The 14,122-nt window shown below is 36.9% G+C and overlaps 1 protein-coding gene across 1 annotated transcript in view; it reads left to right on the top strand.

Annotated features, from left to right (window-relative positions):
- The first annotated feature begins 800 nt into the window (after nucleotides 1-800).
- Nucleotides 801-14,122, top strand: part of LOC5568276 (DNA polymerase iota) — a 34,208-nt gene continuing 20,886 nt past the window's right edge. Inside the window, 2 exon segments of the mRNA XM_001657925.2 lie at nucleotides 801-909; nucleotides 977-1,401. The gene's annotated coding sequence lies outside the window, so the exon portion shown is untranslated.

Here is a 14,122-nt window from a genome sequence, read left to right as displayed (position 1 = left end):
AAAAAAATAATATTTTATGGAACAAGTTGCGAAATTTTTCAGCACGAGTCTTGCCATATCGGATAAATAATACAAGTGATAAAAAATGAAGATTTTCCAAGGGTTGCATGCAACATTTTTAGCGATTAAGGGCCTTCAATCGATTACGTAAGGGTTTATAGGGGTAGAGTAGTTAGTGTTTGCTCAAAAGGACACGCGGCGTTCCCCGGAGGAAAGGAATAACCGCGGTTTTGCTCCTATTTTACCTCATTCTTATGGGAGATAACGTTGCGGTATTTCATCAAACGCGGACTATTTGCCGCGTGGAATTTCGGGCAAATACGCGTTTTTGGAAACTTTACAACAGCCGCACGGTGTATCATATCCAGCGCACCAGTCAATAGTTAGTGTTTGTTAGGCACAATAAATACATATTTTTTTAAATTTTCATTAAATGAAAAATATAAGAAAATTGCCGTTATAGTTGGATTATTTCTAGCAGCATCGATCTTATTTTGGCACTGCAATGAAACACTGTTTTGAAGTATTTACTGTTTTTGTTGGTGGGAAAAGTAGGACATTATGCTGTACATTATGTTGATAGAAAGTAGGGTAATATGTGAGGAAATTGCAAAAATAAGTATTCTATGCGACAAATTAATGACTTTCTAAAATATTTGAAAGGCCATACTGGAGAGTTTTCAAAGTATTTTGGGCAGATCGTATGTCCATACATATTAACATTTCGTAAACATAACCAGCTGTACAATCTGCGGAATGGTTGGGAGCCTCTGTAATATACTCGCTATGTACACTGTATAAGCTGTAATCAATACATACGTACAATGCAAAGCAAAGCAGCAGAGAGCACTAAAAACTGACGAGAAGCAACACGACGATTACGAATGATTGCTGGTGTTTTGTAGTACGGTATTTTGTTGCCTTGGTGGAAATAAGTTAAATTATACATTAATACGTAGAATATTCTTCATTCCAGACATGCCATGGAGTAAAAGCAGCAGATTTATCATCAAGCGAAGATATTTGTCAGTGGTGACAGGCAAAGTACAAGGCTCAGGACCTCTGGAGAAACATTGGCCTACTATTCTTCGGAAACAACAATTTCGGTGTTTGAACGTAACGTGAGCGAGGAAGTGCCCTCAGTTCAATAAGTAACAACAAGCTTGTTGGAGTTCGCATCGAAAGTCACAAAAAATCACCAGAAAAACGGAAAATATCCTTTCGTTTTGTACAACGAAGGTGACAAAAAAAAAAACTTTCCAAAAAGAACGGGGGAAAGTATGCTGGCTGGCTGAACGAGTTTTGTGCTGTGTGTAACAAACGAGTAAGACAGAGAAACAGCTCCCACCTCTCCGTGAGAGCGAATGAAAGAGACATTCGCAGCCTACTGCACAAGAAAAGGTAAACAAAACAATGCTTTAACTCGATTTTCTCAGCAATATTTTTGATAAGATTATTGTTTACTCCCGGCTGTTCAATTTGGCGGGATATTATATGCACCTAGTTAAGTCTCTAAAATCACTTCCAGAAACTTTCTCTAGCGTATATCCTGCCTGCTATCGAAGCAGACACTATATATATTTTGACATTTTGTGCACACATCTTTTGAAATTCATTTTGACTTATTGGAAAATTTATTGCAAGAAACATGGTTTCTGCGTAATTCAAAAATAAATCTAGGGAGTCGATGCCGGTTATGAACCCTTTGCGTATTATGGACCCCCTACAGAAAAACATAAAATTAACACTCAAAGCAACTTTATTCCTATGAAAATCCACCGGGGGAACTTCGATTACATTGTTAGTCAGCAGTTTCAGGCAAAATATTTGGTTTGAGACGCATAAATACAGATATTTGAACAGTTTTGTAAATTAAACTACACAAGAGGGTCCATAATACGCATTTCCAGGTGGGTCCATAATAGGCTCGTCGGCAGCGAGCCGGATTACATGGGAATCAAATGGAGGGTCCATAATACGCAACGTCAAATTTGTAAACAATCCTATTATGGACCCCGGGAGGGTCCATAATAGGCATTCGGACAACAGTTTTTCAAATGCATATTTCATTGGAAAAATCGAATGATTTTGTATGTTTCATAGACGTACTATACATGGAATTTGTTGTTAGATTCTACAAAACGTATATGCGTCTGAGATATCATTGCGGAAAAGCGTCTAGAATGAATTTCAGCTACTAAGGGGTCGATTACTAGCATTAAAACCCTAATATTCAAATCTTTTGCCTTGACCTGGAAATCGCCAGGGTATCGTTGCTACTAAATAAATTACCAGTGGCGTAGCTAAAATTTTGGGGACCCGGTGCGGTGGTAAATTTGGGGGCTCCTCAAATAGAGGTCTGCAAAATATGCACACACGTACCTTCAACATGTTTTCGAAAACGTTTAACATTTGGAAGAACATTTCGTCATTGTAATTGTAATTGCTCAATCCACACCCTGGCAGACAATTATCCGCCCATCTAGACACGGGCTGGGTGAGGACCTACCAAGCCTCCCCCGTTAACATGTCCTATACCGTTTAGCACACCGGGATCTTCCACAAGCAGGCGCCGGAATTAAAGCGGTCCCACAAGCTTCAGATACATTAAATAGATATAGTCCCTCTGGCACTAAACCAAATAGCGACCTCCATATCATCACTAGCACTGCCTACCCCGCACGCCAAACAAAATGCCGGAAGTAGCGTGCCGTGTAGAACATCCGATGTTCAACACAGCACACCACCTCCGACACCATGCTCAACGTACAGCAAAGACATTGCCAATAAAAAGCGGAATGCGTCATTCGATTCAGTGCCAGAGGGACTATAAATGTAACGAAGAGGAAATGAAAAGATAGTAGAGATGGTTTGGTAGTTGGATTGCTGAAACGAGAAGAAATAAAGTCATTACGTTAAAACGTGGTTTTTATAGTTGAATAAATGTATCGATAGTTTCTCATCTGTTTCTTTTCCGTGTCGTAGTTGCGTCGATTCTATCCACCTCGAGTTTTGTCGTCTCCGCTCGAGCAATGAGGACCACGATGAAATGAAATTATAAAAACATGAGCATTAGTCTATTATTTAATGTGGTTCTCATTTGCTTTTAAATACCTAAGTAACATGTGAACTCTGCCTCTATCAAAAAATTCTAATGAATTATATTTTATTCTCCTGCACTTTCCCTAACACAAAGTATTCCTATTTAGTAAGACATTTACAAGTGCAAAAGCGCAAATAAAAGTGTGGGACCTCATCGAATCGTGTTGATGCCCTCAGAGCACTTTTCTTCTATTTGCGAAAAATGAGTCCGCTGAAAACACCGACCCGACTCGACGCAATCGCGCACCTCTACCAACGCCTCCGCACATGTAAAAACTTAGTTTAAGTGATCAAATATTAATCCTTTCTTCGACCCTAATTTAATTATACATTGGGTTATGCTATGCTTCGCGTGTGATACGAACAATTAGATTTAACAATATAATGCATTAGCATCCAAACAAATACCCTAGAAAATTTTCTTATTGTCCGACAAACATTTCAAAACAATTACGAACTGCAAAAATTCAACGGTAACTTTACTCAACAAAGCTTTCATTCGATCACCCTTAAAATACACAGTCATCAGTAGACCCTGCACTATAATATCCTCCTAATATAACACAGAGCTAAAAATCCTCTCTTGCGTTACCCAATCTGAACAGGAAAACATTATCAAATACTTCCCATAATTTGTGCACGGCAAAACAGATTCCACTTTCTACGTAATGTAACCTAGCATGAACAGCTGCCCAACTCTCCAGACCTGCGCCCTCCAAGATCCAAGGTGCTGCTGCCTTACGTTCAAAACTTCTTTCCTCAAAGTCTGTCTATCAATTCCGAACTCTATTGCATACTACCATACCAATCAGACCCTATTCCTGACAAGACACAGAGCCATAACCCCAATGTGATGGATTTACCCAGTAAATCCACAATCTTGTCCTAACCCCTCTTACGTTTCGCTATCCTCGAAAGTCACCCATATTGATGCTTGGCAAAAAATATCAGTATTCAATCCACAAATCCCAAATTACACCACATTACGTTGGTCCGTTTGGCGTCGCCGGTGGATACCTGTTCTGACATTCGTTTCTTTCAAACCCCATTTCAACCATGTCCCCCCACTTTATCAATACGAATGTTGACGAATCACGATAATCTGAAGATCGTGACCAGAACGGAGGTAGGATAAATCACTAGGGACCAACTACCACCAAGAACATTTCGTCATTGTCAAAAAAATATTCTGCCGGTCAAAAATTATCCATAAGAGCCAAATTTCCGCCAGGAAGTAATTTTTGATGCTACGTCTTGTTGAACCATTTCTTCTTCTTGGCATTAACGTTCCCACTGGGACAGAGCCGGCTTCTCAGCTTAGTGTTCTAATGAGCACTTCCACAGTTATTAACTGAGAGCTTTCTTTGCCTAAGTTGCCATTTTCGCATTCGTATATCGTGTGGTATACGATGATACTCTATGTCCAGGGAAGTCAAGGAAATTTCTATTACGAAAAGATCCTGGACCGACCGGGAATCGAACCCAGACACCTTCAGCATGGCTTTGCTTTGTGGCCGCGGACTCTAACCACTCGGCTACGGAAGGCCCCGTGTGGAACCATTTAAAAAATGTAAATAAAACAATTGCTACAGAAGTATCTACGTGTTTCATTTTAAAGGGATCTTTACGTCTAAATTTTTGAACTACTTTCTGTATGTTGTACCGTAAAGTGCCGTATTCAATTCAGCGCAGTGCCTAATTCCGCGCATTTCATACAAAATTATTTATATATGGAAATACACATTAATATTTCAGCAACTTTTAATGCTATTCGAGGCTACTTTGATTTAGCATAAGTTTGAATCACAAATAAAAGCAAATAAGGCATTTTTTCGCGGCATAAAAAAATAATCAGTGAAGGCCCGTCGGAGTAGACGTCATTTTTCTAATTTTCTTAGCGTCCGTGCTAAGACTGTAGGACAACAACAAACGCGATTTCTTTATCAAAAATGGGGTGGAATGATTCACATTGGCATGAAGGTTTTTCAGGGGCCTTCCTTAACAGAGTGATTAGAGTCCGCGGCTACAAAGCAAAGCCATGCTGCAGGGTGTCTACTACCTGGAAAAACCTGGAAAACCTGGAATTCTCAGGGAATTTTATTCAACCTGGAAAAAACCTGGAATTCTCAGGGAATTTCGGCTACACTCAGGGAAATTATTTTGAAACTATAATAAATGGTAGAATATGTCGTTTATGTGACAAAACATTCCCTCAATCAAAAAATTTTTCGGCTGCGCCGCTATCAAAACACTAGTTGATTTGATCAGTCCTTATACGGTTTTTTATTAATCAGCATAAACAATGTTTAGACAAGTAATCAGAACTTAAGATTGCCAAACTGGTAGAGGCAAGTACAGTTCAGTTGGGTGTCGTTCATGAGCAGTTGATAAGTTGAAAACACTAAAAAAATACATTTCTCAGAAGCAATTTTTTTTAGAGTCTTAATCACCATTTTAATGCAAAACTCCAGTTTGGTAATGGTCTCTAAAGCCTATATTGTAATAAAAATTATCTCTTAAGCAGTGAATCCTGGTACAAAATGCTAGAGGTTAAAGAGAAACCTATTAGGCGACTATTCTACAAATTCTTAATGATATTTTTGTCAGATCTCGAGGAATGCTTCAGGAATTTGTAATTTCTCCAGTAATTTCTTCTTGAATGTTTTCAGAAATTTCTCCAGGGAGGCTAACAGCGATTTTTCAATGGATAGGTACAGGAATTTCCTCAGAATTCGGTCCAAAAATTCTAGAGCACTCCGAAGCTTCCACAAAAGATTATCCCAAATTTTTTGGATAATCGTTTCGACATTTTCCACAAATTCCTTCATATATTCCAGGCATTTTCATAAGTGTTTTTTCAATTATTCATCCACGATTACTCTTAGAGTGCGTCGAGAACGCCCGAGAAGTCGTCAGTTATTTTTCCCTCTCGGGTGACGCGTTTCTTTTCTGCCGGGCAGTGCGTCGAGAAAGTCCGAGCAGTGTGTCGAGAACGCCCGAGAAGTCGTCAGTTTTTTTTTCTCGGGTTGCGCTTTCTTTGGAGTGCATGGAAAAAGCCCGAGTAATTTTAGTTTGTTTTTCCTCGGGTCGCGCGCCCTTTTTTTCTGAGTGCTTCTGAGGCCGAGCAAACGAGTGAAGCTGAAAGTGGATTGTGGCTGCTCAATCAAGGATGAAGGATCAATTGGTGAGCTCGTCTCATGCTTTTTTTCAAATCTGTAAAATATGTATGACCGCACATTTTATCGTTACATAAATATGATTTTTCAACAAACTATGACACTGAAAGTGTCGACATAAACTCTTATTCATAACTTTTTTGTTTTATATTTTTTATATAAAATCCCTTACCTATATTTTTATAAATAAAAAAAGCTTTGAATGGTTCGGTCTGTTTGTCCGTGCTAGAAGTGTAGACTTGCAAAACTTTCATTATATTCAAAAAACGTTGAATGGTTCGCCACTGTAAGTGTCGGCATAAGAATATTATGTGATGGTCAAGCCAATCGTTTTTTTTTCAATTTGAGTAAAATATCCTAACAGCTGTAGGAATGTTGCTTTTAGCTACATGTTCAACAAACTTTGAATGGTTCGTCACTTCAAGTAATGACATTATTTTCTCATATTTGAAAATTTTCCATGTAAATTGAAAATATTATATTCCTAAGTATGTTTATATCTCACAAATAATCGTTTATCATGGTCTAATCGCTTATCAAAAAAAAATCCTGTGACCCAACGATCCTCCCCATTAACAACCATCCAACCTTTGTGGAGATGCAGAGGAAAACACGGTCTCCAAATAGCAAAGGTTACACACTAACATTCCTCCCTACAATCCCACCTGACTGCAGTCTAAGCTAAGCTAAGCTAAGCTATTCATCCACGATTACTCTTAGGACCTGCTCCAAAAATCCGTCGGGCATTATTCGATTATATCTATTATGAAGAAGATCTTGATAATTTTAATTCCAGGATTCCTCATTAGGTTCCTACAGAAATTTCTCTTCGAATGTCTCCAGCATATCTTCAAAATATTGTTGCTGTGGTTCAAACATTTCTCTAATAATTTTTCAAATTAAATTGCCCAATCTCTGTGGATTATTTAAAACTTTATTCAAAGTTTAGGAATTCTGTCCTAATTTCTCCAAGCAATTCCTTCAAAACGTCTTGTAGAAAATTATATTAGAGATTATATTTTTTTATATTTTAGGAAGAATTTCATCAAACATTTAGGAGGTCTTTCTGGTAAAGATGCATCGAAGCACAGCCACGGATTTTCAAGAGTATAAGTCTAGAGAACCAGACAGCCGTTTATGCTGAACATTTAACTCACTTGTCACTCGCTGGAGGTGACCTATCGATCAAATTTTCAGTGTGAATAGTTGTCAGGTTCTCTAGTTTTGTGCTCTTGAAAATTCAAGATTTGTCTTGGATGCATCTTCACCTTCAGAGATCCTGGTACGAATTCAACAAGGCGTACTTAGAACTCACACAAGTTTCATCTTAGGTTACTCCAGGATTGTCTTTCGAAATTCAACGCCGCAGATTTTTGTTTTATTTCTCCAAAACAATCTAAAAAATTTCCTTGAAATTTCGCCGGATTAATGACATGAAAAAATATTTAATAATTTTATTGAGAAATTTTTCCAAAAAATAAAATTGGAGGAATTCCTGAAGGAATTATTATTATTGTCTTTATTAACGAGACTGTCAACCCTTGGCTGGTTCGTCCCAACTTTCTGAAGGAATTTTGAATTCTTGACGATGCTTTAAACGGGAATGCTGGAGGTAGTCCTAGAGAAATCAATGGAATAATTTGTGGATGGATGATTCCTGATGTGGTTTTCTTTAGAAAAAAATCCAGATTGAATCAATGAAGGAATATAAAACGAAATTCTTGGAAGAATTATTTAGAAAGTTCGTGCAAAATCTCAAAACAAACTCTTAAAGAAATCAGCGGAGTAATATGTTAAAAAAGCTAAAGCAAATCGAGCTGCTATGCTTGTCGTAATGTCATAAGAAATTCAAAAAAATGGCATTAGAAATATACTTCGAAAAATGTGTGTTCAACTTCGGAATCAAACTCTCATCTCGTGCTCCCTGATAGGTTTTTTTTAGTATTCACAATTCATTCATTTTTTTTAAGCAAGAGGCCATTAAAGTTATTATTTGCAATACGATCATACTACCTGCCCATACCATACCATACCAGCCCGGATTTCCCCAAAGCAAAAAATACAAAACGCTCTCTAGAAAAAAAATATTGCATGTCCATCGCTGATGTCCATACATCTGAATCCAATTTTAAGGGAAAGGATTTTTTTTCTTAATTGATTTTCGTGTCAATTAAATGAAAACCACAAAATTGTTTGATTTTTTTTTCATATGTTTACACGTTAAGAACAAAAAATATTATTGTTTTATTGAAGCGAAAAATACTTTGTTAAATAAATTTATTTCGCCTTTCATTTGAAAAAAGTTTTTAATCATCATCAAATCATCAAATTAACTACAGTGATACCTCCATGAGTCGATGTTCCATGACTTGATGTCGACTCATGGAACCATACTAAAAACAAAATTTCATGGTTACTATGATGGTCCTTACAAGCAGGTTTGCAAAGGATTGCTGTTCCATGATTCGATATTTCCATGAGTCGATGGTCCCTTCAATATCGACTCATGGAGGTTTCACTGTATTCACATATTTTGGAGAATTTTTAACCTGGAATTATTTTTTGAAACCTGGAAATCTCAGTGAATTTCATTTCTGTAAATGAGTAGACACCCTGTGCTGAAGGTGTCTGGGTTCGATTCCCGTTAATGCCAAGAAGAAGAAGATGGGGGTTTTTCTCGATCGAATTGTCTAAAACTATGCAATAAGAAACATATTTAAGCCAAATATGAGCTCAGTAGATTTCGAAAGAGTATTTCATTTCTAAACTTTCCAGTTCAGTGAATAAAATAATTAAATTGTTAAATTCTATGAGATATTTTCACAACATAAAATAGGGTGCTCATATCACCCCATCGACAAAAAAATCGACGAAAAATTCATTCGTGATACGTAGACTAAAAAGTTACGGTTCATACAAAACTCTACATTTTCTCATACAAACAGTGTTACGGAAGGGGAGGGGGTTGACAATTTTCAATTTTGAGTGTTACGTAATGAATAGATGCACTCATGTTTCATGAGTGCGCGGAATTAGGCATTCTTCTGCGCGGAATATGGAAAAGCGATTAAAAAATGCGCGGAATTAGGCAATTTCAACGAGTGAAATACTTCAAAACAATCACGAATGTAAATTATGAATACAGTCTAGTTTATATTTTTCCCATAATCTAGAATAGATTTGCTAGCGATCCACCCATAAAGCTTTTTTGTTGATGCAATACTAATTTTTAAGTAACCATTTGAATCGTTTTATTCCTTAACTGCGCTGAATTACGGCACTTTACGGTACAGTACTTAATAGTATTTTTACGCTTATTGCTAGTTCAACCCTTAGAAGATGTTAAAAATATCTTTCAACAATTCATAGAAAAATATCTGGTGAAATTACTAGACTTATACCTGGAATATTAGTTTTCGATGCAGATCTAGAAGGTAAACAAGATGAAATGTTTGTATTTATTATCGATGCTATTCTATGAGGAATTGCCAGCGAAACCCATAGAGGTATCCTAAGAGAAAATTTTGGAATATACCCGTAGAAAACATGCGTAGATTCTTCTGAAGTAAAAATATTCCAGAATTCTGTAGTATTTTGTATTTTCTTAGAAAACTTTTTGTAGAAGAAGTCTTAGAAGAAATTTTGCAAGAATTTTCATTTTTCATTTTGCAGCGTTTGGTGGGGCAATGAGAGCGCAAGTCAGTCCAAAGCCGGGGACAGGGATAGGTAATGGCCGTAATAGTCTATGCGGACCGCTTGAACACCATCGGATAGGAAAGGGAGGGTTGGGGTAGGGTATAGGGAATTGAATTGGATAAGACTTGACACAATAATGCGATTAATGCTGCAAAATGTAAATGTGCTGATAGCCCTGGCCAAGAACACAGGGTTTGACGGTGCCAAAGTAGAAGGTGCACCATAATAATACCCGTCTGTGAAACATATCACCTTCCCAATACTTTGGCACACCTCTAACGGTTCATGATTTTCATGAAACGGCTGCATTCAGGCGGAGGATCTGTTAATATGTTTCGGCATATTATCAGGCCTTCTTCGAACGGAGGGACCGCCAGGGCTCATTAGTTACTTATAAACCAGTGCTGGTTGTTGATGGTTCAGTTCGTTTACACGAGCTGTACAATCCTTTGTACTAATCAGTAATGGTGTTTAAGTTTCGAAGCTAACGTGTGTTCAATCGTTTTATAATGCAACATAAGAATGTGTGTTTGGTGAAACTCTTCGTTACACTCGTCGTTATAAAATTGGGATTCTATAACATTCCCCAGAAAACCATTCCCCCGAAAACCATTCCCCAGAATTCCGTTCCCCAGAATGAACCATTCCCCAGAAAATCGTTTCCCAGAATGTAACATTCCCCAGAATTCCATTCCCCAGAATGCACCATTCCCCAGAAAGCTATATGAATATCCATTTTTTTTCTTTTTTTAATTATTGCTTTGCGTGAGTCACCTTATGTGGGGGCGCAGATTGCCGTAGCGGTAAACGCGCAGCTATTCAGCAAGACAAAGATGAGGGTCGTGAGTTCGAATCCCACCGGTCGAGCATCTTTTCGGGTTGGAAATTGTCTCGACTTCCCAGGGCATAGAATATCTTCGTACCTGCCACACGATATACGCATGCAAAAATGGTCATTGGCATAGTAAGCTCTCAGTTAATAACTGTGGAAGTGCTCATAAGAACACTAAGCTGAGAAGCAGGCTCTGTCCCAGTAGGGACGTAACGCCAGAAAAGAGGAAGAAGAGTCACTTATGTGACAGGCTAAGGTCTGATATGACAAAACAAATATGTAGGTAGGAGGGTAGGGACATAATGAACACACGGGGCGAAATGGACACCCCCTTACTCTCTGGGAATATGCATATTTCAGCAAAACTTTATGAACTGTACGAAATCTGTATTATATATGAACGTTTTGACGGTATAAAAGTTTACGCTTTGCTTCATTTGTCCTCTGAAATCCTACTATATTTTTTCCTCAGCTTCAAATTAGTTTATAAGCAAAGCAGAGGAAGCGGTGGATTTATTTTAAAGCAAAGAAACATATTTCCATTCTATGTAATATAAGCATTTACCTAATGTGTCCAATATGCCCCTAATCCCCCTATTCATGAGTATTTTGCATATTATTATAATACATCCTTTTTTTAATACATTCCCATAAAATATACAGACTATATGTTTATTTTTGCATATATAGTGATGCACCCTTCTTTCAGTATTATCCCATTAATGATATAGGCAAAATATATCGATGGAGAGCCCATATAGCAAAAGGTCACTTGGCATAAAATAATTTGGTATAAAGCCATTTGCCATCCAGCCATACTTATGCTCCTTCTTTTCAAAAAGGATGTTCTTCATGTCATGCCAAATGGTCATTGGCCAAATGACCATTATACCAAATGGTCCTTGATCATTTAATCAATCATGCCAAATGCCTTCTTGCCATTTGGTATCCTTACGGAAAATTTTGTCTATATCGTCAACAGTATAAGATTGAAAGAAGGGTGTATCACTATTTTGTGCAAAATTAAACAAGTCATTTGTAATTTAGACTTGACTCAAAGAAGGGCGTATCATTTTAATGTGCAGAATAGTAAGTTTTTATTCTGCCGAGTTTACGTAATAATTATATCGGAAACGTATAATATGATACTACGAACGTCTTTATTCTAATCGGTGTAGCCCTAAAAAGTAAGAGATGATGCACCTTCTTAAAACATTGATGAAAAGCTGCATACATCACTACATTTGATAAAAATTGGACATACATGTGAAATTATACATTTGGAATCTACTATATCGAAAGAAGGGTGTAGCTCTATTTTGTGCAGAGTAGTGATGAGTTGTATATTCTTTTAAATAAATATTGGATATTGTGTTTCCCCATAGACTGATCTATCAGTTTTTATAAGTGCCAATAAAAGTGAAACTACTGTGATAGTTCATTTGCAAATGAAATTTGAATCATGCGTAAAGTGTTCATAATTAGCAGCACCAATGCTAATCTTCTCATGTACTTGTAAACAACTTTGTATGGAGTTTAATTTTCAAGTTTTTTAAATAGATTATTTCAAAACTTTAAAGTAGGTATATAATTTTCTGGGGAATGGTCCATTCTGGGGATTGGTTTTCTGGGGAATGGTTCATTCTGGGGAGTGAAATTCTGGGGAATGGTACATTCTGGGGAATGAGATTCTGGGGAATGGAATTCTGGGGAATGGGTTTCGGGGGAATGGTTTTCTGGGGAATGTTATAGAATCAAAATTGGTGATAGTGAGGGTGCTAATAATGATGTTTGAAAAAATGTTTGGTGATGAAAATTTTGAAAATGGCATTGGAAGTGTTAGTGTTGTCAAATATTATACAAATAATAATTATATGAACCCTACTAGTTTAACAATGGCCACAATACATTTTGCAATAATTTCTCTGAAGATAAACACTATTGCCTAGTTCTTCACACATGCATGATAAAAGTGTTTATAATGACAGTGAGTGCAGAAGAATGGATCGAAGTGATTTTTTTATTGTAACTTTCTTGATCTTAGTGCTAAATCGTAGTGTGAATAGTAATGACTCTACAGCAACAAAATAATGAAAAATTTAAGCTGAATATCTTTTAATTACTTAGTAATGGTAACAGATGGTAAATGTTAATAACAGTGAATTTATATGAAAATAATGTGATGTATTTTTTATGAAAATTTTTAGCTGTGATAGCGAAAAGTGATATAATGGAAAATATATCTGAAGTACCGTAACTGCCCATATACGCATAATTGTCCCATGTGAATAGGAAACCCAGCAAACATGGGACTGACATGCATTTATGGATAGGTAAGGACGCCATTCACCGCTCATGCTCCATTCACCGCTCATTGAGTTATTTTGAAAAATCTGAACAAATTTTCGCAATAAAAATCATCAACATGTATTAGTATACCAGAATGGCTTGTGTCAGAATGAAATTCATATGATTTAATATTATATACTATTTAAAAATAATAATTTTAGGTTGTTAAAGGCGGTGAACATGAGTTGAACAATGATTTTATTATGGCAGATCGAAAAATGCTTCTTAGCAGCCACGCTTGAATACGTTGTTGTACTATAGTACAAATATAACAACCAGCTAATGAAAGTAAATTAATTCCAACTAGTTGTGTATATAGAGCCTCATACTTAGGATGAGCGGTGAATGGCGCCCTATAGATGTATCATTGGCATATGTGTTATTCGGTACCATTATACGTTGTTCACATTTCAACTACTTTCTTACAAAAACAAAAGTTTTATCTTGCGTCTAGCGCAAAAAGTTGCGAAAAATATCGAAAAACCGATTTTTGACAGAATTTAATGTGTTGAAATGCTGTTAAATGAGCGGTGAATGGCGTCCTTACGGTATATTACGAAAGTTGATGAGTGATAATCGGTGATATACGTGATAGTGATAGTGAGTGATGAAATGAAATGGGGAATGAGGACCTTTTAATAAAACTATTTCGTTCTTCACTTTAACCACTCTAGTAGCATTTCAGGCCTTATCATAGTTTGATAGTAGTCTGAACTACTAGACTGCAAAACTACGGCAAGGGCTGATTGCTGCTAGCGTACACAGTGACCATTTGAGCAACATTGCTTAGGAACGTCTGTGTGAAGAACGCAACAGAGGCTTATAAAAGCAAATGCTGGGAAGGAGCTTAGAGCAGATTAAGAGTGCCAGTACTACCCCTATCGCTACCGACAAAAAAAATGTAAATGTGCTGATAGCAATTTAATTTGAGTTTTGAAATTTGATTTGCTTATTAAAATTTGAAATA

The sequence above is a fragment of the Aedes aegypti genome, chromosome 1, assembly GCF_002204515.2.
Source record: "Aedes aegypti strain LVP_AGWG chromosome 1, AaegL5.0 Primary Assembly, whole genome shotgun sequence".
NCBI classification, from domain to species: domain Eukaryota; kingdom Metazoa; phylum Arthropoda; class Insecta; order Diptera; family Culicidae; genus Aedes; species Aedes aegypti.
This window is presented reverse-complemented; position numbering and strand designations above follow the sequence as displayed.